Here is a 25,250-nt window from a genome sequence, read left to right on the forward strand (position 1 = left end):
CATGTTTGCATTCTATTTATATCTATTGCTTTTTCAAACAACAGTAAACACTTCAAGCAAAAATGATTGATATTTGAAATGAATCCACTTAGGGGTCCTTTTACTAAGGTGTGCTGAAAATGGACTGCACTAGTGTAGGCACTTCTTCTAGATGCTCGCAGATCCATTTTTCAGCGCACCTGTAAAAAAAGGCCTTTTTAAAACTTTTGCCAAATATGGACGTGCGGCAAAATAAAAATGGACGCAGGCGTCCATTTTGGGTCTGAGACCTTACCACCAGCCATTGACTTAGCGGTAATGTCTCATGTGTTAACTGTGCAGTAATCATCTACGCACGTCAGGTTGGAGTTACTGCCTGATTTTCACCGTGCGCCAGAAAATAAAACATATTTTTCGGCGTGCATAGTGGACGAGCATAAAAAAAATGAAATTACCGCATGAGCCATACGGTAGCTGGGCGGTAACTCCAAATTGACGCACGTTGGGTGCACGTGGGCACCTACACGGCTTAGTAAAAGTACCCCTTAAACTTGCAAAGTTCTATAGTAACCTATTAATCTTTGAAAGTTTAAGGGTCTCTTTTACCAAGCTGCGGTAAAAGGGGACTGTGGATTTGCTGCACACCATGACCCCCCTTTTACTACAGCAGGTAAAAAAACAAATAGCCCTGCATTAATCACAGGGATTGGTGCACGGCCATTTCTGGGGGGAGCCCATATTTAGCTGATGGTAAGGGCTCCTACGCTAATCCAATACTACAAAAATTAAAAATAGTTTTGTCAGGCTAGAAATGGCGCATGTCGGTGGTGGGAACTACTGCTGGGCTCCTGTGGTAAGCCAGCGGTAGTCCCGATTTGGTATGCGACAACTCTGCGATAGCTCTACCATGGCATTGTAAAAAGGTTCCTAAGTGCTTTGAAATTGAGCCCTAAACTGTAGGAAAACGAAAGAAAAGTTAGGAAAAACATAGACGTGCATTTGTTGTGATATACTTCTGACTTCCAACCTAATCTTAATTGAATTGTAAGCAACATTATCTTACTTTCTATCTGCGATAAGTTGTGTTTTTCAGTCCTCATGTTCCTGCCTTTTCATCAAACTATAATAAAGGAAAAGGTTAGAGCGACTGTTTCGCACCAGTCATTTAGGCCCCGCTCTATCTGTTTTATGAGGAATGACATCAGTGCATTTTTATCTATGTGTTGACGTTGGCTTCCAAACCAAATTCCTTATTATAGATTCCAAAGTGTTCTCTGGGTAGGGCTGAAAAGGATATCATGGTTTGGGTGGGGTTCAGTCCTAACGTTCCTGACACTTGAAATTATTCAGAGCAACCCAGATGGCGAGCAATGATTATAACCTCTGTTCTTCATTTCCCAAGATATGAGATGGGATATTTTTGAGCTCTAGAAACCATACAACTAGTACGAATAGAACTTAACTGAATTCATAGCCTTTTGCATCAACGATCTCTCTCCATGTCCCTGAGCTAGGTCATTGCTGATCAAAGCACTCTGTGTTCCTGGCTTCTTCTCAGGGTTCAAAGAGTTATGGTGTTTAATTTCAGAATCAGAGTCTTTTAGTATTTATTTTAAGTGCTGTCCTAGCATTGCGGCAAATTTCCTGTTTCCTGTTCAGTGTCTTGACTGCAACAAGGCACATTCCTTCATGCTTCGTTTCCTGGCCACCTGCTTGCAGTGCTGTGCAGCTCATATTCCAGTGTTTATGTTTACCTCGGAGCTAATGTTGTGCTGTATATCGCTGCGTACGTCCAGTAGCGCTATAGAAATGATAAGTGGTAGCAGTACTGTTTCACTGCACCATGAGTCCAATGTAATGACTTTTGGTGAAGCTATTCCCATGTCAGTTCAGCCCAAGATGAGTATAAAAGGGGGAACCCAGAAAAAAAGAGATCCAAGAAAACTGATATCCTTTCCTTTTAGACTGGTCCACTGTCAGTAAATAAAAAAGCACAAATTTGTAAAGATAATGTTAAGAATAATGGTTATGAATAATGAGGCTGTGTTTCTGATGTCATAGGCTCAGGATATCCGAACCTGCAGTACTAGGGAGTTGGGAGTCTACGTTTTGGTACATAATAAGATGAACCCAGGGGGTCTTTTACTAAAGATTAGCTCGAGTTATCTGCAGCAGGGCCCACAGGAATAAAATGGGACCTGCTGCAGATAATTCGAGCTAATCTTCAGTAAAAGACACCCTTAGTAAGTCCAGCTCTGCACAAAAGGTAGTAATTTCTCTAAGAGGACACCTATAACCAGGGCCACCGAGAGGGGGGGACAGGGGGAACAAAATTCCCCGGGCCCGGACCTCCGGGGGGGGGGGGGCAGTCCGGCCCGCCCTCCATCGCTCCCTGGCATTGAATTTAAGCGCCTTACCTTTGAAAGCGCAGCAAGCAGCGGCAGACCACTCCTTCCTTCCGTGTCCTGCCCTCGCCTGACGTAACTTCCGCGAGGACGGGATACGGAAAGAAGGAGTGGTCTGCCACTGCTTGCTGCGCTTTCAAAGGTGAGGCACTTAAGGTCAGTGCAGAGGGCCCGGGAGTGGAGAGAGGGCCTGGTGGCGGGTGGAGGGGGGCCTGGCGATTTCGGGTGGGGGGGGGCCCGGGGGCAGCCTTGTCCTGGGCCTGGCCCAGTCTCTTGACGGTCCAAGAAAACAAAGGGGCAGACGATCTGCAAACTCCAAGATGGAAACTGTACAAAGCAGATCGTAGATAAACCAAAAAATATATTTATTGATATAGTAAAAATCAAAATAAAATATGCATATTTTATTTTGATTTTTACTATATCAATAAATATATTTTTTGGTTTATCTACGATCTGCTTTGTACAGTTTCCAGTCTCTTGACGGCCCTGCCTATAACAATGTCTACAAGCATGCCTATTTTCTAAAGGTGAATATCAATATAGGCTATCCAAACAAATCTTATGGAAAATCAGTAACAAGCCCATAGGGACCCTTTTGCAAAGGCACACTGAAAAATGGCCTGCAGTAGTGTAGATGCGTGTTTTGGGTGCGTGCAGAATCATTTTTCAGCACACCTTTAAAAAACGCCTTTTTAACATTTTTTCCGAAAACGGACTTACGGCAAAATGAAAATTGCCACACGTCCATTTTGGACCTTACCGCCAACCATTGACCTAGCGGTTAACCGGGCGGTAATGACCTACGCGTGACAAATGCCACTTGGCGCATGCCCAATACGTGCATCGGAAAATAATTTTTGGACGCGTGTATTGGACGCAGGCCAAAAATGAAATTACTGCAAGAGCCACGCGGTAGCCGGGCGGTAATTCCATTTTGGCGTGCGATGGGTGTGCATAGACGCTTACGTTACTTAGTAAAAGGGCCCCATAAACTCTCATCGAAATGATTTTATGGACCATCAGAAGGTGGGTATATTATGGAATTATATTCTTCCATAACTATTACCTGTATTCTTCATTGGTCACTTTTATAGAAACAAAATACATATATACGCAGATGTTGCAATAACAGAATCTTTTATAAACACTGAAAGAATGTGCCTGGAAATATTGTAGAATTAAAATTCTTCCCTGATACAGCTGATGGTGAAATGTAGCGCTATATCATGCTTAATTTTGTGTGGTTTTTTAAAATGTTTGCATTTTTTTCATTAGTTATCAGGAAACAACAACAAATACAAAACAAACAGTACCCAGTCAACTTGAACTTTATAGGCTTCTTTCTTTAAAGAGACACTTCTTTATTTGAGATAAGTGTCACAAGTTTTTCCATATTTTTTTTAGTGTTTATGAAAGATTCTGCTTCTGCTAATACATATATTATTATTAATTACATTTGTACCCCGCGCTTTCCCACACATAGCAGGTTCAATGTGGCTTACATAGTAAATAGAATTACAAAGTCTTGAAGGAAAATGTTACAAGTTGTAGTAAACATAGTAGTAGTGGGGTTTTGAGGATATGTAAATTGAGCATGGAGAAGTAAACAAAGATAGGATGAGCAAAAGGAGAAGATTGGGAGGGGTAAGGAGTAGGAAGGATAGAGAGGAAGAGATTGAGGAATGAGCATAAGGAGATTGTGAGACATGGTCAAAGGTATAATAATCGTCGGGGTAGAAATCATGTGGGTGGGCTTAAAAAGTTAACTTGGGTCATTAAGGTAAGCTTTCTTGAAGAGATGGGTCTTAACATTTTTCTGAATGGTAGATATATATATCTATATACCTATATATATATATGCAGATGACGTCACAATCTACATCCCGTTCAAACATGATCTAAGTGAAACCACCAACGAAATCAACCAAAGCCTCCAAATAATGCACACCTGAGCAGATGCATTCCAACTAAAACTAAATGCAGAAAAAACACGCCTTGTACTCACATCACAACATAACATAAAACACTTCTCTACCATAACAACACAATACTGTTCTCTCCCGGTCTAAAAAAAACCTGACAATTCTTGGAGTCACCATTGATCGAAACCTCACTCTCGATGACCACATGAAAAACACGACGAAAAAGATGTTCTACTCCATGTGGAAACTTAAAAAAGTAAAACCTTTATTCCCGAGATACATCTTCTGGACCCTGGTACAGTCAATGGTAATAAGTCATCTGGACTACTGCAACGCACTATACGCGGGCTGCAAAGAACAGACTATCAAAAAACTACAAACTGCCCAGAATACAACCGCCAGACTCATATTTGGAAAAACCAAATATGAAAGTGCAAAACCCTTGAGAGAGAAGCTTCACTGGCTCCCACTTAAAGAAGGCATTACGTTCAAGATCTACACGATTATACACAAAATCATTCATACAGACACCCCAATCTAAATGCTAAACCTTGTAGACTTGCCTCCAAGAAACGTCACAAGATCATCCCGCAAATTTCTCGACCTGCACTTCCCCAGTTGTAAAGGACTAAAGTACAAGAAGATGCATGCGACCACATTCTCGTACTTGGGCACGCAAGTGTGGAATGCACTGCCCACAGACCTGAGAACAATCGGCGAAACAACTATCTTTCGCAAATCTCTTAAGACATATCTCTTCAGCAAGGCATACAATGAGAACTAATAGCCACAATAATCCACCTGACAATCCACTCAATTAAGATAACTCATCTACTATAGCTACCTAAATCACGCCTCTCTTTCTTCTTTTACCCTCATCTAACCTCTGCACAACATTAAATGTATATGTTACCTTGCAATGACAATGTTAACAAAACTAGGTAAGCCACATTGAGCCTGCAAATAGATGGGATAATGTGGGATACAAATGCAATAAATAAATCTATCTATCTACACATGTATACATACTAGTAGTATGACAGGTAACCACTCAGATAGCAATTACTCTGGACTCATTGCAGTTAGAGGTATGAGTGGTTACCTGTCATACTAGCAGTGCCTATAGGCTGCCGTAAAGATGGATTATTTTACCACAAGTCGTGCTATTGTGTTCAATTCTGGTCGTTGCACCTCAAAAAAGATATAGTGGAATTGGAAAAGGTGCAGAGAAGGGCGACAAAGATGATACAGGGGATGGGACGGCTTCCCTATCAAGATAGGCTGAAGAGGCTGGGGCTCTTCAGCTTGGAGAAAAGGCGGCTGAGGGGAGATACGATAGAGGTCTATAAGGTAATGAGTGGAATGGAACGGGTCGATGTGGAGCGTCTGTTTATGCTTTCCAAAAATACTAGGACAAGGGGGCATGCGATGAAGCTGCAGTGTGGTAAATTTAAAACGAATCAGAGGAAATTTTTCTTCACTCAGCGCGTAGTTAAACTCTGGAATTTGCTGCCGGAAAAGGTGGTTAAGGCGGTTAACTGAGCGGACTTCAAAAAAGGGTTGGATGGCTTCCTGGAGGAAAAAGTCATAGAATGTTATTGAATGGACGAGAGAATACAGCATTTCTAGGATGGGCGGGACAAATTGCTTGTTCTTTTGGCCGCTGTCGGTGACAGGGTGCTGGGCTCAATGGACCCTTGGTCTGTTCCAGCATGGCGATGCTTATGTACTTATTTTATACAAAGACATTCTATGCATAAATAGCATGACTTGTGGTAATCTATAACTCGACTTAATGGTAGCCCACATTGATAACTTCCCCCCTTAATCAGTTAACATTAAATTACACAATTAATTTTTGCCCTGGATTATGCATTACTTTACATATCTACGCTTTTCAGAGACAGAGTGGTTGTATGTATGTATGTATTTGTTTAATTTTATACAAAACCTATAGCCCACAAATAACAATATAGTTGTGGACACAAAGTTCAGATAATACAATTTGTTACAAACAATATCACACACTTAAAAATAGGCACAATGTAACCTATGTAAACAACTCAGTTAAAAGGACCCAGAAATAACAGAAACTTTTATAATACTGTGCAGTATTCCTCCATCTCCATCAAGCCACTCCTTCATGCCATCAGGCTGCCAAACATTTCTAGGAAGGCCACTGTTTTATGAAACGTGTAAATGTCGAGAAAAACACTGATTAGGCCTAGATTTTGTTCATAATGTTGAAAATTGGTATTACTATTGGTGATATTCTTTAAAATAGTTTTATTAAATATATGAATTTTCCAAGTATATTGTGATATCCCCCTCCTCACTCAGGGTGACCTGGTTCTCAATATGCAAATCATATGCAGATTAGTGTGCTACCCCTTCTCACTCAGGGTGACCTGGTTTCCACTCGGCAAATTAAGCAGGTCTCACCAACTGCATATTTCTCAGGCAACTCTTTATTCCAGCCCCTGGGCACACTTCTTCTAGCTTAACACTTTATGCTTTCATAGATCTTCACATTGAGCCTCCCCACACAGATACATGGGCTCAGTACTATACCAATACTTTGGGGACTCTCAACCCCAGGCTTTGCAGCCTGCTTCTCTTAGTACTTCGGCCACACAGTCCCTCTTTAAACACACAGTTCTAGACACCCAGTCTTTTCATCTTCGGACACACAGTCCCTCTTTGAACACACAGTTCTAGACACACAGTCTTTTCATCTTCTTGGACACACAGTCCCTCTTTGAACACACAGTTCTAGACACACAGTCAAACTCTAATGCTTTAGGGACTTCTTACCCCAGGACTTTCAGCCTGCAGATCTCCATTGGACACCTAGTCCACCCCCAAGTCCATCAGGTTAGCCAGTATCTTTCAGGGGCTCTCTCTTCTTCTGCTGCTAGCCCACTTCCCTTCCTCTCACAACTCAGGTGGGGTATAAAGTGGTTAATTAGCTACACAGGACCCAGCCCATAACCGCCTGCACCTGTGGACCTCCCAGGGCTCTCCCCGGTCCTAGCGACCTCCATCTTATTCTAGCGCCCTCTAGTGGCCTACACCCTATAGGACACCCTCTTCCTTATCACAATATGTACATAACAGCTTCTTTTTTATCCACAAATAAGAGTATTGTGCGTACAGGAGTAAGTTCACGTCTGGCCTTAGCCCCCCCCCCCTCCTTCCAACCTTGGCCCCGCCTCCAGTTCCACTTCCTTTTTGTCTACAAATTAAGCCTTGGTTGGGATGCACTGCAGTTGCTAGATTGTTTATATTTTTTTAATGGACTGGGTCCCTACTGCATTACCTGAAGTGACAGATAGAGTGGATGCTCCGACGCTGTCTGCCACTCACTACATGTGAAACAGTGCCTGTGCGCTACTTGTCCACCCTGTGCAGTAAAAGCAGAGCAGATGTTGGGCACACTCCTCTGTATTTACCACACATGCTTTGCACTTACAATATGTTAATCTTTGTTGTTAACTTGGAGTAAGTGCAATATCTTACCGCACCTTAGTAACATAGCCACTGAGAGGGGGGGCAGAGGGGGCAAAATTCCCTGGGCCCAGGCCTCCGGGGGGGGCTTGGTGCAGGGGTCTCTCTCTCCCTCCTGCTCCTGACAGGACCCGTGTGATCGTGTCCTGACAGGAGCAGGAGAGAGAAAACTCTGGCGCTGGGCCCCCCTTGCATTGCCTGCCTAGCGGCTGCTGGGCCCTCAGACCGCACATGCTCTGTTTTGAGACTGAGCATGTGCGACTTGAGGAAAGAAGCCGCAGGGGCAGGTAAAGCTGAGCAGAGGAAGGAGCCCCGCACTGCTTGCAGCTGGTGGGGCCAGCCAAGGTACTTCGGGCAGGCGGGCGGTGGCAATGACGATTTTATGGGGGGGGGGGGGAGGCAATGGTGGCAATGATGATTCTGCCCCGGGCCTGGAGGTGGCGGGCCCAGCTCAGTCTCTCGGTGGCCCTGCTTAGTAAACAGGCCCCGATATCTTTTACCAGCTGAGTTTTGTCCTGAGCTACCTGGTGTGGACTTGTTCTGTTTCTTCTCTGCTTCTTTTCATCAACATCCATGAAAAATGACTTCTGTCTTTGTGCCTCTCAGTTCAAGCATAAATAGTAATGAAAAGGCCATGTCTCAAAATCCAGCTCCGGAAGGAAGTGACATCTCAACAAACGAACAGTAAGATGAGTGAAAGGGACTCTGCACCAGAAATCTGTCACGAGTGAGAGTTAGGACATTGGATTTGTAGGAGGGTCAGAGGAAAAATAACATGTAGATCTCCAAGACCAGAATGACAGTAGAAATAAGACCTCCACAACCTGGACTTTTTTTAACAATCCAAAACTGAATTCTGTCTAATTGCCATTCTTCATCCTAGGATTTCAGGATGTTGATTTTCTGCCAGGTCTCTAAGGGGCCCTTTTACTAAGACGCGTAAGTGTCTACATGCGCCCAATGCATGCCAAAATGGAGTTACCGCACGGCTACCTTGTGGCCCTTCTGGTAATTTCATTTTTGGTGCGCGTCCGCTACGTTTGCACGAAAAATATTTTTTATTTTCTGGCGTGTGTCAGCAACACGCACCAACTGGCATTTGGCGTGCGTGGGTCATTACCACTTGGTTACCGTGTGAGACTTTACTGCTAGGCTGGCGGTAAGATCTCAGACCCAAAATGGACGCACGGCAATTTTCATTTTGCTGCACATCCATTTTCGTCAAAAATTTCAAAAAGGCATTTTTTGCAGGTGCACTGAAAAATGATTCTGTGCCTGCCCAAAACATGCATCTACACTACCGCAGGCCATTTTTCAGTGCAACTTAGTAAAAGGGCCCCTAAATCTTTCGGTAACAAACTAGAACCGTTTTTTGAAGCTTGTTTCCTTATTCTCATTGCAATTTGCAGCAGGCATGGAAGGTGGAGGATACCTTTTTTTTTTGTCAGATAAATTGCCACTGCATTGGATGTTCCCTTTAATTCACAAGGCTCTGTATTCTGATGTTCCTTCCTATTTAGTCTCACAGTTATATCCATATAAACTGTCTCAACATTGACAGTCTTCCAGTGACTCTTTCTCTTTCCCTGTTCATGCTTTCCTAGAAAATGAGTGTCACTCTGCTTTTTATTTCCTTGGTTCTCGATTATGGAATTCTCTCCCTCGCGATTTACGAGATCAACCAGTTTTTACCACATTCAAAACTGAACTTAAGACCTATTTGTTCAAAAAAAGCATTTTTATAGGTTGGCTGAGAGATCCACCTGCAGGGAACACAGATTTGAGTATAAATTATATGACTTTTCATGTCTAGGTTTGGATACATTCCTATCATATCAATTTCTAGTGTTTCTTTTCCTTTTTTTTGTTTTAATTGTATTTTTGTTAATTTGAACTTTCTTTTAAAATTTTGTTTGTACACTGCTTTGCTATATATGTATTAAGAGTGGTATATTAAGTATTAGATAAACCATATACCATAATAGGGCCAGCCTTAATTGTGCATCAAAGAATGTAAAAATGTTGTTCATTTTGTTCATTTGGTTTTAAATGTTGTCATAGTTGAAATGATTCCAAACGAACTCGTTAATGCATAGGAAGAAAAGCAGCATGCTTGCATCAACAATGGTGAGGAACCAGACTGCGGTTTGCTACTTACCCATTTGGTTACCCTATTCAAACAATGTCTGCTGGATTCCAGTGACAATCAAAGCTTATTCTATAGCAATGCGCATAACTTAGATAATTAACTAGCTAATCAGTGGTCAATTGGATGTTAGCAAGCAATTATCAGCAGTAATTGGCATTAAGATTTATTCACTGAACTCACGAAGCGTATTCTGCAACATGATGTGGCTAAATTGTAAGTTCGATATTCACTATTTCCATAGTTGAAAATGGGGCATGGCCATGGGCGGGGTGTGGGCATTTCTAAAATCTATGCATGTTGTTATAGAATACACCTGGTCGTGCAGAGAGGCACTCGGCATATTCTATATACCTCGTGGAAATTTAAGCCTATTCTATAAAATGTAGGTGTACTCTAGAGTATATGCCTAGGTGTATTTTTTTCCGTGTGGAATTTTCAGGCGCCGTATATAGAATCTAGCCCCAAGTGGGTAATTCTATAAACCATTTTTGTGAGTAAAATGCAGTTTTATGTACGTATGTGAACTATTATAAAACTAGATCGTACTTAAAAGTACATGCGGCTCAGATCATCAGTCAATCAAAGGGGAAGAAGTTTGGGCAGTAGTAGACCACTATGTACTGGATTTGTGTACTCGTGACAGTGACACCGTACCTGTGAGCCAGTATGTGCTCAGTGAATCCACAATGGCTCATGCACAAGGAGTGAGTAGGACCCCTGAGGGACCTGTGTGATCCTTTTCATCCGCTCCTCTGCCCCGCCCCTTGCCTCCTCTCTCTCAGCCAGGCTCTCCCTCCTCTTCCCTGTGCCAGTAGCAGTAACCTGAGCACACGGCTGTTTCTTGTGCCCCTGTCTGATTGGTTCTCATGAACAGTGTGCAAACCAATCTGCTGCCAGAAACAAGAGATATGTAAAGGTTCGCATGGAAATGAGTTTGTTTCCTTTCATGTTTGGTGTTTTTCCAGCTTATCTATGTCATTTGTCCCATGCATAGTTTCACAGCTATTTCTGCTATTATGTATGTTGTGTTGTTACCCGCCTTGGGTATAAGGCGGGATATAAATACATAAACATATGATATTTTTTTATAATGCACTTCTGTTGAATTTTGCAAATAGCAAGAACTGAAATGCGTTAACACATTCTATAATGCCATAAATAGTATTTCTTTAGGGTTTTTTCATGTTGGATAAAAAAACAACTCAAAATGATAGAACAGATATTTTTGAGTTTTCATGTTAATTTAAAACTTAGAGACAGTAGCAGCCTGAAGATGCCAATCAGTGAGAGGCAGATGATACTTGTTCTCCGGGGTAATCTTTCAGAGTTTGCCTCCCTGTGCAAACATGCAGCTGGCAACTCTGTCACACCAGCTCTGGTTAGGAGCATTCTTGATTGACTTTCCTATTTAGCATCCTTATCTTGAGTCAGCTTGTCAGTCTGTTGCTACCTCAAATTTGTGTAAGGTCCATCTTTTTCTCCTCATATAGCAGAAGCTCTGAGATAATTCCTGCTCACAGAAAGCAACGCTGAAGGGAACTGCAATCTGTTCTCAGCTACAGGAGACTTGCTGTTTCTAGCCTCTGCTTGATATATGAGAGGGTGTGTGGGATTAAAACACTGGAGACTATGCAAGATGGCTGTTTGTGGAGAGTCATATGGCAAGATGTATAAACAAAAACTTTAAAGGCAAGGATCAACATGAAAATGTAGGATCTGCTATTTTATAAGCTAGTCACACTTTTTAAAAATCATGCACCATTTCCTCTAGAAGTAGGCAGCCTTTTGCTCTTTAAGAGGCCCTTTTACAAAGCAGTGGCTTAGCCAAGAGTAGACCCGAGTGGGCCCAGGCCCACCAACTTTGGGCTCAGGCCCATCCAGTAGCAGTACAGCAATGATGTGACTGGCAGGGATCCCCAAGCCCCACCAGCCAAAAACTGCCAACAACTGTCCCTCCTGCATACCTTGTAAATAGCAGATCTTCACCTGTAGCAGTGGCATAGCTACGTGGGGCCACAGGGACCTGGGCCCCCATAGATTTGGCCCTGGGCCTTCCTGCCGACGACCCTCTTGACCCCCCCTCCCGTCACGACCCTCCCCTGCTGCCGCCATCACCATGGGCTACCTTTGCTGGCGGGGGACCCCAATCCCCGCCAGCCGAGGTCCTCTTCTTCCCGCAAAGGCTTTGTTCTGTTTCTGACACCCTGCAGACGTCAGACTCACAGAAATAAAATGAAGCCTTGCAAGATGGCTTCGTTCTGTTTCTGTGAGTCTGACATCCTGCACGTAGAATGTGCAGGACGTCAGAAACAGAACGAAGCCTTTGCGGGAAGAAGAGGACCTCGGCTGGCGGGGATTGGGGTCCCCCACCAGCAAAAGTAGCCCACGGCAATGGCGGGTCATCGGCGGGAGTTGAGAAGGTCGTCGGCAGGGGTAATCAAAGTTGGTGGTGGTGGCGGCGGCGGCGGGGAGGGGTCGGCAATGGCGGGGGGAGGGTGGCAGCGGTGCCGGGGGGGGGTGGGCTAAAATGTGCCCCCTCATCTCGGGCTCTGGACCCCCCTCCCGCCGAAGTCTGGCTACACCCCTGGCCTGCAGTGAGCAGCGACTGATACATACTGTTTGCACCGGCCCCACAGCCTTTCCTCTGATGTATTCCTGCCTGTGCGGAAACAGGAAGTTGCATCAGAGGGAAGCCTGTGGTGCCAACATGAGCAGTGTGTATTTGCTGCTGCTCACTGCCGGTGAAAATCTGCTACTTAAAAGGTACATGGGGAGGGGGGATGTTTGAGAGAAAATATGGCATGCAAGCGAGAGGGGAAGAGACCAAATCACTTGTGGGACAGGGTGGAGTTCTTCTGCCCACCCATCTTGGGCCCAGGCCCACCCGAAATTCTGTGTCTGGCTATGCCCCTGTTACAAAGGTGCAGCAAGCCTACCACGGGCTTGCCATGCCTATTGGGCACTACCGCTGGGCTACCGCAGGAGCCTGGTGATAGTCCCTGCCCCCACCACGCACCATTTCCGCATCTGAACAGACTGTCTGATCCAATCCTGGCGTTGGACAATTACATTTTATGGAACTGGAGTTCTGATTTCCCTTGGCTCAGACATTCTGGGTTGACTTGGATGAGGTAGCAGCACCAGCCAACACTCTTAATTCCCTTTACATGAAAGGTGGGTTTCCTGATGCATACATGAGTAGTCTCTAAGACTGAAAGCCATCTTCCCCAACATTCTTCAAAAGTTTTACCATATTAATAACTTTGCAGTAACGTCACGACAGGGCGAAATTACTGACCTGCCGTCAGCATTTTCAGTTTCAAAAGGAAATGCTGCTGTGATTTGATCATTCTAAAATAAAACTTCAATGTACCTGTCTGTAACATTTTTATGTACCTCACTGACCCTTCAGAGAATTGGACACCGTGCAAAGGCATTCATTTACATTGCCATTTCTGCAAAAATGTCAGCATCCCTGAGATGCAGAGAGCCCCGTAGAAATGCCAACACTTCAAATAAGTTTTACTTTTTCAGATGGAATTCAAATTTAAAGGTGCAATGCTAGTAAAAAGCAAAACCATTATTCTTTGAAAATAGAAAAACAGAAACCAAGTCTCACTAATTAATACCAATAAAGCATGCTCGTCAATATTGAGCTGTGGCAGTCAGAGTTTCTTTGAACACAAACTGCCATCTGTTAACTTAGGGGCGGAATTCATCAAACAGTGTGCGGGCCTTTGGGCAATCATTAGGGCTTTAATGTGCGTTAAGGGAATTAGGGGCCCTTTTACTAAGTCGTTCCGAAAAATGGCCTGCACTGGTGTAGGCGCATGTATAGGATGCAAGTAGGTCCATTTTTCAGATCACCTGCAAAAAAGGCCTTTTGGGGGGGGCTGAAAATGGACGTGCGGTAAAATAAAAATTGGCGCGCATCCATTTTGGGCCTGAAACGTTTCTGCCACCCATTGACTTAGCGGTAAGGTCTCATGCATTAACTGGGAGGTAATGCGTACACTGCTGATTACCACCCGGTTAGCGCCACACGGTAGTAAATACAAAATATTTTCTGCCGTGCGTATCGGATGTGCTTAAAAATTAGAATTACTGCCCGGGGCATGCGGTAGCCGGGCGGTAGTTGTAATTTGATGCGTGTTGTATGTGCCTTAGTAAAAGGGCCTCTTGTATCAAACTGTGCTAGCAGTTTCCACGCAGAAATGCTGACGGAGCCTATTCAAAGTGTATGGGCTTTGTCGGCATTAGTGCACCAGGAACTGCTAGCACAGCTTGATAAAGAGGTATATTCCGCATAAATTAAATCATTTATTTTTACAGAAAAAAAAATAATTTAATTAGGCAAAATCTGAGTCACTAGGGTATTTAATGTGCTGCAATGTTTAAATAAGTTGATGATTATTTTATGCAAAGAGAGTGAAGTTTTCGTATATGTAAATCTCTGAAGACCATGTTATTTGGAAGTGCTTATCCCACGGCCTCTTCATGTGTCTCCACTGCTGGAAGTGCATCGATCTAGAGACATTTGGACACATCCCCCTTCCCTCAAAGTTTCCCTTCTCCTTCCGTCCATTCCTACTCTTCCCCAGTATCTCTTGTAGGTTTTCTGCTGTATTAGCTTCATTTTACTGCATTGGCATCTGCCTCTGTGGTGCATTGTAAGCCACATTGAGCCTGACACTGTTGGGAAACTGTGGGGTACAAATAAGATAAATAAATAAATAAATAAATAAAATAATTATTGCAATATTATGAATGTATTTTTTGTTAACCGCCAAGAACTATTGGATTGTGCGGTATATAAGTGATTAACTCAATAAATAAATTGCATGACCCTAGTCCTTGTAATTTTGCTTCTATGTAATGGGCTAGGAATATTAATTAGCATGCAGGAGAAACACTTGACCCCATAGCTACCAGAAGAATTAAACATGTGAGAATCTTCCTCGCAGATGATTCCCCCTTTTAACAAGATATAAACTTTTGTCTGTTTCTTTGGATTTATTTTATTTAGTAATTTATCTACACTCTCTTGGTACTCCAATGGAACCACAAGCCTCCCTCCCCCCCAATCATGGCTCTACTGCTGAATGCCATCTCTCCCTTTCAGTCTGGTTAAGCAAGTTCTGATGAACTAGTATTTCAGTAGACGTTTGATTATTTAAAGTAATTTTCCATAGACTGGTAGTGTGTGAAATGTAAGGAAAGTGTAATCTGGAGTTTGAATTACTGCATGCAGTCTTTGATTAGATGCGTTGAAGGTTGTTGCACAGGCAATGTATCACTTTGCCTTCAGTGGCACAGGAAAGCTGTCAAAGAGGAGGTGAAGGGAAGTGAAAGAGGGACTACTGTATATCTGCCATATATCTAGTTATAAAAAATGTTTTATGATTCAGAGGGAAAAGGAAATCTCTGTCATGCTAAATGCTAATAGATAACTGAAGGCGGCCTTAGCCAAAGGGTTTTCCAGGTGTTGTAGAAATTTGCTTGTATATAGATAGTAAAGTGGAAGCATGAAGGAGAAGCCTAGTGATTATTTGTTTATTTGTTGCATTTGTATCCCACATTTTCCCAACTTTTTGCAGGCTCAATGTGGATTACATTATGCCATAGTGGCGATCGCCATTACCGGCATGAGAAATACAGGGTGCTGTTACATTAAAGTTCATAAATGTTAAAGTACAATATAAAGTAAGTTAGATAAGCAGTTCATTTCGGTATAAGAGATAATGGGGTAAATCGTTAATGTTCATTGGTGACAAATTGATTGAAGCAATCAGAAGAAGAGCATTCACTTTTATCTGGTTCTGATAGAGTTTAGATGTTAGGTCAATGATGATGGGTCATTATGGTATGTCTTCTTGAATAGGTTAGTCTTTAGTAACTTCCGGAGTGCTGTTAAGTCGTGCATTGCTTTTAAGGCCTTTACTGCAGCAGGCTAAGAAGGAGCGAGTTCAAATCCCACCGCTGCTCCCTGTGATCTTGAGCAAGTTACTTAGGGGCTCTTTTACTCAAGAGTTGCCGCGTAGCAACCTGAAACTACCGCCGGCCTAACGTGGCCACTGGTGGTAGTTCCGCCTCTAGTGTGCGCCATTTCCGTCACTGCTGGATTTAAAAATAATAATAATAATTAAAAGAAAAAAATATATATATACATACCACAGGCGGTAATCACTGCCTGGTTACCACGGGAGGTGGTGGAGGTGGAGAGGAAAACGGTAACGGAATTCAAACATGCGTGGGATAAACATAAAGGAATCCTGTTCCGAGGGAATGGATCCTCAGAAGCTTAGCTGAGATTAGGTGGCAGAGCCGGTGGTGGGAGGCGGGGCTGGTGGTTGGGAGGCGGGGATAGTGCTGGGCAGACTTATACGGTCTGTGCCCTGAAAATGACAGAAACAAATCAAGGTAAGGTATACACAAAAAGTAGCACATATGAGTGTATCTTGTTGGGCAGACTGGATGGACCGTGCAGGTCTTTTTCTGCCGTCATCGACTATGTTACTATGTTACTGTGTTACCACCAGGGGTAGTGCAAAGTTGGCCGTGGGCAGTTTAACAGACTGTACAACTGCAAAGATAAATTTTGAAAACAGAAAAAATATAAAATAGATTGTAATATTTTGCCAAGAATAAAGTAATTAGAAGAATAATTGGAGGTTTTTATGCCAGTGATGATTGCGGGTGCTCCTTAAGGTTGAAAGTCTTAGAGCTGTTAACAATGGATCTATTCCGACATCGTTTGAGGCTTTTCCTCCATAGCTTTAGCGGCTAAGCACCATCACGTTGAGAGGATAATAAAGGATTTTTGTAATTGATTAGGCTTGAACAGTATTGTGATCCTTTTTAGCTCTGTTATTGAATTAGAGGAACATTCAATGAAGTGCCATTGAATATCAGCAACAGAACTGACCAGCAGGATTTAATTGGGAAAGATCTTTCCTAACTGGTTAAATCTTGCCAAATATCAACCCCAAAGTAGTTTTCCAACCTTGCTTTGTGTCTGGATAAATTTTTGTTGGTCTTTTGGGAGTTTTCTGAGTGAGGAATTGTAGGTATTGGTGTGGGACAGGAGAAGAAGAGGGATTTCAAAGGTGGCTGGGAGAAGAGAAGGAAGGAGGTTCGGAATAATAATAAATAAACAACATTTTTATAAACCATTAAATTCCGTTAGCTCAGGATGGTTTACAAAAAGTGAACAAAATAATTTAGGGACCCTTTTACAAAGGCGCAGTGGGGTTACTAGTGCCCAGCAAAATAGCACTATCGTATGGCACACCTTGGCACCCTGCAGAAGTTCTGTGTTTGCCATGCGGTGTTTTCCACGGTAGAAAATATTTTTCTATTTTCTAGCATGGGGGCTGAGGAGTAGATGTGCCTAGCGGTAATCAGCCATCGTTGCACACTGTCTGATTACTGCCGGGTTAATGCATGAGCCGTTACCGCCTTCTAAATAGGAGGCAAGTGCCAATATTTTTATTAGTGCACAACCATTTATGATTTCCATTTTAAAATAATGGAAATCCCATTTGCGGTAAAAGTGGCCTCAGCGCACGGCAATTTTCATGTGCCCACGCTACCGCAGGGCACTTTTTACCGCAGCTTTGTAAGAGGACCCCTTAATCAACTGTTTACAGTTTTAAAAAGTACAAAGACTAGGGGACACATAATGCTTTTAAAATGAATAGGAGAAAATATTTTTTCACTCATTGAGTAATTAAGCTCTGCCAGAGAATGTGGTAAAAGCAGTGAGCTATCTGGGATAAAAAAAAAGGTCTGAACAAGTTCCTGGAGGAAAAGTCCATAATCTGCTATTAAGACTGACCCAGGGAAACCCACTGCTTATCTCTAGGATTGGTAACATGGAATGTTGCTACTATTTGGGTTTCTGCCAGGTACTTGTGACCACTGGATTGGCCACTGTTGGAAATAGGATACTGGGCAAGATGGGCCATTGGTCTGACCCAGTGTGGCAATTCTTATATTCTTATCCAAACATTGAAGAAAACATAAGAAATGAGAACATGAATAAAATAGTTTCTCACCAAGTATTACAATTATAAAAAATGGACAAAACTAATACATGATTGAGGAGCAGGAGGGAAGATCAGGGATGGAGAGAGAAGGAAGAGGAAAGATTGGGATAGGCAGGCAGGAAGTGAGGGAGGAAGTGAGGGAGGAAAGGGGCGGAGATGGAAAGAAGAACTGGATGGTGAAGAAGAGGAGGGAAAGGAGGTTCTGTGATCTTTAGGAGATGTGGGGAATGGGGGTAAAAGTCTGTAGCAAATTGCCTTCATTACATATGTACATACAAACAAAGTTTAACTATGAAGAAAGACTAAGGAGGCTAGGGCTTTTCAGCTTGGAGAAGAGACGGCTGAGGGGAGACATGATAGAGGTATATAAAATAATGAGTGGAGTGAAACAGGTGGATGTGAAGCGTCTGTTCACGCTTTCCAAAAATACTAGGAGTAGGGGGCATGCGATGAAACTACAGTGTAGTAAATTTAAAACAAATTGGAGAAAATGTTTCTTCACCCAACACATAATTAAGCTCTGGAATCCGTTGCCGGAGAACGTGGTGAAGGCGGTTAGCTTAGCAGAGTTTAGAAAGGGGTTGGACGGTTTCCTAAAGGACAAGTCCATAAGCCACTACTAAATGGACTTGGGAAAAATCCAGAATTCCAGGAATAACATGTATAGAATGTTTGTACGTTTGGGAAGCTCGCCAGGTGCCCTTGGCCTGGATTGGCCGCTGTCATGGACAGGATGCTGGGCTCGATGGACCCTTGGTCTTTTCCCAGTGTGGCATTACTTACTTATGTTCTTGGAGAGGTGATGGTTGAGTTTAATGTCAGGGGGGGAGCTAGGGACATGTAAGATTATTGAGGTGGGGGGGGGGGGGGGGGTGAGGAAGAGGTGTGCAATGCTGAAAGTTCTCCTTGGACATCCAATACCCTTACATTAGCCCTGTTTGGGTTATAGAAGATTATCTAGCTATATAAAAACTGGGATAATTATTTTACTGCTTACTGCTGCTTCATCAAAGGGCCCCCTAATGCATTATGAAATAAATAAAAAAGATACAGCCAGTACAAATTTTGGATAAGGTGTGATGTCAGTGAGCACAGCCACAAGTATGCTTCACTGATTACTGGAACTGACAGATTGTAGAGTACGCTAGGGGATGAAGATGTTCTGATCTGATCTGTGCATATTAGCAGAAGCAGTTTCAGGTCACAGCTAGGAAGGCTTGTAAAAATAAAAACAAAGTTGAGGATGACTTAATACATGCTTCTCACATAGGGGACAAAAGTGGGAGAAGGAAAGAAAATGGACCTCTTAGTGTGTGGTAATGTAGACTTGCTACTGGTTAGCGTAGGAATGCCCTCTCTCTGCCCATGACATGTCTCTTGCCCCAAAAAATTAGAAATAGTTTTTAGCATGTAGTAAGCACACATGTATTTTGGAGTTACTGCAGGATGTCCGAGTTCATCCTGCGATACTCCATTTTTTTTTTGCTGAATTTGTCGTACATCTGTGCCTAATGCAGCTTAGCAAAATGGCCCCTAAATTAGCAATAGGAACCTGACTCAGCCTGCAAATGCATTTAAAATTGAAGAGGTCGATATTCAGACCAAGAGAGTAAGACCAGCTAACTCCCACGGTTGGCACTAAAACTGGATCGTCAATGCTGGGCTGTTTTCGGTGACTGGCATTGAATATCCAGCTTATTTTTGGCCAGTTTAATGATATGCCGGCTAAGTCAATCTTCAGACTGGTTATCTTTAAATCAGCTAAAGATATACCAGGTTTTCATTCGGCCAATATGGCCACAAAAGAGGCTTTTAAAATCGGCAGATAGCCAGTTATATCGGCCAATATAACCAGCTATCTGCAAGTCATCAACCGGGGATATTCATCAAGGGATAGCTGCTTATCTCTCGTTGAATATCGGCGGGTAGCTAGATAAGCGCTATTTAACCAGTCAGAAGCTATTCTGGATGGTTAAGTAGCTCTGAAAATCAGGGGGGGGGGGGGGTAAATGTCTCTATTTGATTAGAACTTGCTCTGTCCCTTCCATTAGCTGCCCTGATTTGCAGTATAAACAGTGCAATGTGTGCACAGAAAACCAAGAAAGGGGAGAATGCCTGCTGCTTTGTACAAAAATATCTGGGACACCATGGGGGTGGAGGGGGAGAGGAACACAAAGCAACATGAAACCAATTTATTCTAATGTTGATTTAAAGGTGGACCTGTTGATTTGTAGGTTGGAAAGAAGAAGAGCAGAGCAGCAAGCTGGTGCTCCCTTCATGGTATTAAGAAACGAAACTCAAATAAAAAAAAAAAAAAAATAATAAGACTATGACCCCTACAGTGCATCACAATTAAGCCAAGAAAGACTTGTAATTTGGAAGTTCCACATTTCGCTCCACAAGTTATATGTTTATCATTAAGTACATGGCAAAACCCCATTGAGATCAGAGAAAATGTAGCATAGTTTCAACTAATACTCTTGCTCCAGGGTTACTTTAAATGGTTAGAAGTCATTATCATGATATACAATGTCTGTTAACCATACAGCAATTTTACTTCATTGTTAACAGAGATATAACCTGGGGCTGATCTTCCATTCTAGAGAAAATAAAAGAGAAAAATCTATTTCACTTACGTGTAAGTAGAGATTTTCATTAAGTCCTTTCGATATTGCAATAAATGGACACAGATAGAATGAGCAGAAAGAGGGGCCATAGTTGATTTCTTATTCTGCATTTCTACTTTTTTTTTAAAGCTGTAATTTAAAGTAGCCTTTAGGTCAAAAAAAGAGACTTGTAATTGAAGGCAAAATGTGAGATCATATTTTTTTTTATAGACATCAATGGAAAAAAGTATCATTAGCTAGTGATGATATGAAATCTAAATTAAAATCAAATTGAAGCCTGATGCGTTTTTTCCGAACTTGTAAAATAAAGGGGCATGACAGGTGAGATATAAATATTTTAATATAATAATAATTGTGTACTGTTATTTGAATATTTTTACTGTAATTGTTTATTGCCTACGTCCAGGTTATTCTTGTTGTACCCCCTGTCTTGGGTGAATTTCTTCAAAAATGTGATAAATAAGGGAGAGGGGATGGGATTTGATATACTGCCTTTCTGTGGTTACAATCATAGTGGTTTTACGTACGGGACTTGCCCAAATTCACAAGGAGTTGCAGTGGAAATCAAACCCAGTTTCCCTGGTTCTTAGGCCACTGCACTAACCATCAGGCTACTCCTCCACTCCAATCCTAATAAATGAATTAATAATAATAACAACAACATGTGTTAATGATGTTTTTTAAAATATTTTTATTTATTTTAAAAAATTTTTATTTATTTTTAAATTTTTTATTTATAACCATTTAAATTTTTACAAGTGATAAAACAACTTGCTGGAAACAGAGAAAGTAATACATAGGAATTATTTCAGTCAGGTAATTCTATTCTCTTCCTTAGACCACTAAATAGGGAGAGTGAAACATGACAAGGAGATCAATTAAACAGTAAACAGAAAAAAACCCCGTGGTATTAACCTGATTATCCCCAGATATTACTCATCTAATTCATTATTCCACATTGATAATCTGGTTGGCTTCTTCAAGGCCAATACAGTGTATAGTCAAATCATTTCATTGAAAACATACTTATTGTCCAATATTAGTTAGAAATAATACATCTGATTACAATCTTTCTCTTTTAAAAACCAGAAGTTATTTAACAATACATATACTTGTCTCTAATTCAAATCCCACTGATTAAAGTAATCCCAGTTTTCATAGGCTTCACTCCTTTTAAAGTAATAATTGAGGAAATATTTCTAAGGAAAACTTTAGGAGTCATACCCGGAACTTTGGGAAAAACAATAATCTCGATATTAATCATCTATAATAATGTTCATTTTATTATTCAAAGTTTCTGGTCTATTATCATTTTCAAAATCATAACCACTTCTTGCTCTTGTAGAATCATTGATATCAATTTTTCACTTTCAAAGGGTTCAGATAAATTGTCAATGTAACTCTCTAATAAAATTATATCTGAAACAAAATTATTTACTGCCATCGTTAGGTCCCGAAGCGCCTTCCAGATGGTATTCAATGTAACCTCCACGGGAGCCAAAAATTCCAAGTTGATTTCTCTTAGGTGTTTAGGAGTGGGTCCGCCGATTCGGGTTCTGCTGTAAACGTCCTCCGTTTCAGCATATGCTCTAACTCCTCCACTCCTTTGGATATGGTGGTCGAATAATTCGGGAGCGATGGAGTTGTTTTTTCCAGGTCCAAGAGCATCGACACTCCTTTGCCGGCGCTAATCAAAGGACTCGCCAACCTTTTCATCTGTGAGCAGTTCGTCATGCAGCAGTCCCGCACTTGCTACTCAGGGGACAAAACGCTGGCCATCGGCGGCTGACTGCTGGTTGTCCCCTTCCTCTCAGTTAAGGTAACTGCAATTGCAGAGAGGAAATTTACGTAAAGAATACAAAACTTCAGAGGGCAGCTGGGCCGTTGGGCATACGAACTTCAGGTCGCCATCTTACTATGTGCTAATGTGCTAATGATGTTAATATGCAATGTTAATAAATGACCTTCTAAGAGACCTGACTGTGTAGAACATTTTCATGCTCAGGTTGGCTCTTATAGTAACACAGTAAATGCTGGCAGATAAAGACCTGTATAGTCCATCTATAAAACTTGAAAAATGCCTGACTGGGGGGGGGGGGGGGGGGGGGGGGAATGACCATTGGAACAACAAGGAACTGCCCCACGGCCTGCTTTTGATAGGTGCTTAGGGGCCCATGACTCTTTTTGTCTGTTGGCCCAAATACTGTCAATCCATTCTTGCTGCCTGAAGGTATACATTGATGAAAAGAGGTGAACAGAAACATAGGGGGTTGCTACAGAAAACAAATTAACTGGACAGGAGAGGTTACATTGTGCTCAGCCAGCTGTCAATGATTAAGGTTATCATATTTGAGGAGAAAAAAAAAGTGGACAGAAAAAATAAAAACGGCTGCTACCGTTGTTAAAGAAATACTTCGAATGCAAGTCCCTTTTTTTGACCTGAAGGCTACTTTACATTACAGCTTTAAAAAGTAGGAATGCAGAATAAGAAATCATTTATGACCCTTCTTTCTGCTCACTCTATCTGTGTCCATTTATTGCAATATCGAAAGGACTTAATTGTAGCCTTTAGTTAATGAACACACATCAAACAGTGACAGACTCACAGTACAGCAGTAGACAATAATCTACTTTTCAAGAACTTCCGGATTTGAGTTTGACTGAGTCTAAGCCTAAGAGCGAATATCCCTCAACAACTTTGGCTGGCTTCTGAGATATATGTAAAAGTCTTTGCATGATATATGCTTAAAGTTGTCCTGCACAAACCAAATTCCTTGGACAGACTCAACCAGCAGGGAAAGAGAGAGAAGATCAGCAATGCCTTTCACTCTCTTTAGCACCCCCATGTGTCCAGACTGACTAATAGGCCAGAGATGGTTTCTCTCATTATTTATTTATTTGGTTCACTTGTATCCCACGTTTTCCCAGCTTGTGCGGGCTCAATGTGGCTAACAAAGTTACAAGAAAATTACATAATACAGCAGGATATTATTGTTCTATAAAAATTAACAAATACAATAACAGAAGCTGCCTAGTGGTTAGGGTGGTGGACTTTGGTCCTGGGGAACTGAGGAACTGAGTTCGATTCCCGGCACAGGCAGCTCCTTGTGACTCTGGGCAAGTCACTTAACCCTCCATTGCCTGCCGCATTGAGCCTGCCATGAGTGGGAAAGCGTGGGGTACAAATGTAACTAAAATAAAATAAAAATAAATAAGAGAATATGGATGGGAATTCAGGAGCAACAAAAGCGAAGCAGACACAAGGGAAAAAACGGGTAATCAAACAAAACGGAAAAAGGGGTTTAAAGAGTATTGTGGACCTTGGGATAGGCTTTACTAAATAAATAAGGTTTAAGTAATTATTTGAATGTTTGATGATCCGTTGTCTCTTTCAGTAGCCTCGGCAAAGCATTCCAGGATTGCGGGCTGATGAATGAATTATGTGGGTAGGTGTGTTGGTTATAGGCACATAAAAGAAAAAGATGATATTTTTCTTTTTTTTTAATTTTTTTTATTTATCATTTTACTTAATTACATTCACATTTATCACGTAAATGTAAGGAAAAACAGAAATTAATATAAGGAAAAAAGAAAAAAACATTTTCTCTCAACAATATATATAATTGTCCACAATTGGGGGATCTAAGATCAGGAAAACAATCTCAAAGAAAATAAGAAAAACACCAAGTGGTTAATCTTACAAATTCATATTTTCTGAGGGAGGAAGGTTAATCGGTAATTGCAGCCGGTACAGTGGTAACTAAAGCAAGTTGCTGCAGAGGGTTCTTCATCTGTTCTTTTAGCTCCACAAACTCTTGTAATTTCTTGGGTTCAACAAATAAGTAATAAGGAAATAAAACACTTACAAGGGAATCGCTCTAGGAAGGTCCCACCTAGGGCAATGATTCTTGGCTTAAAAGCCAAGAGTTCACACCTCCTAGTCTGCGATTCCCTTGATATATCAGGAAATATATTTATCTTTGAACCCAAAAAACTATCAGCCATGTATCGGAAATACAATTTCAAAACATTGTTCCTATCTAAATCAAAGGCAAAAGTCACTAGTAATATAACTCTCTATATAGGGTATTTTAGGAAGATTTATCATTCTCAAGTTATTTTTCCTTAATTGGTTCTCCAGAAGTTCCACTTTTTTACAAGAAACATGACTGTCCTTCATTACCAGATTAACTGATTTTCGTAGTAGTAGTAGTAGAGAAACCATTTCCGTAATCAAAGTCTCTATTTTTATATCTTGGACTTCCACTTTGTTAGATAAGTATTGATTTAATCACATATTTATTCCTGAAAAATTTTTGACATCTGAAGAAGAGAATTATTCACACTCTGCAGCACTTCCCATAGTGCGTCCATTATGACATTTTTTGACTTCACCAGGTCCAATTTCTCCACAGAAACCGCTCCAGATATCTTCGGGGGGGAAGAGCTCACTCTCCAATCCCCCAGTTGGTTTATTATCCGGAGTCAATGCTGTGCCAGGACCTCCTCGGATCGCGTGAGAATCCTAACCCACTTCGGGCGTTTCCACTGTCGACCTCCATAGCGAAGCATTACTGTTTCCGGGTCTTGGAGAGGTCATGCCAAAAGGG

At 41.8% G+C, this 25,250-nt stretch overlaps 1 protein-coding gene and 1 long non-coding RNA gene across 4 annotated transcripts in view; both read left to right on the forward strand.

The window, feature by feature from the left end:
• Nucleotides 1-25,250, forward strand: part of ADGRD1 (adhesion G protein-coupled receptor D1) — a 428,743-nt gene that overhangs the window by 115,883 nt on the left and 287,610 nt on the right. The window lies entirely within an intron of this gene.
• LOC115480677 lies at nucleotides 7,098-20,484 on the forward strand. Its single transcript, XR_003943853.1, has 3 exons — nucleotides 7,098-7,183; nucleotides 8,571-8,574; nucleotides 20,474-20,484. It is a non-coding gene; the product is annotated as an uncharacterized LOC115480677 (long non-coding RNA).

The sequence above is a fragment of the Microcaecilia unicolor genome, chromosome 11 (assembly GCF_901765095.1).
Source record: "Microcaecilia unicolor chromosome 11, aMicUni1.1, whole genome shotgun sequence".
Taxonomy (NCBI): Eukaryota; Metazoa; Chordata; class Amphibia; order Gymnophiona; family Siphonopidae; genus Microcaecilia; species Microcaecilia unicolor.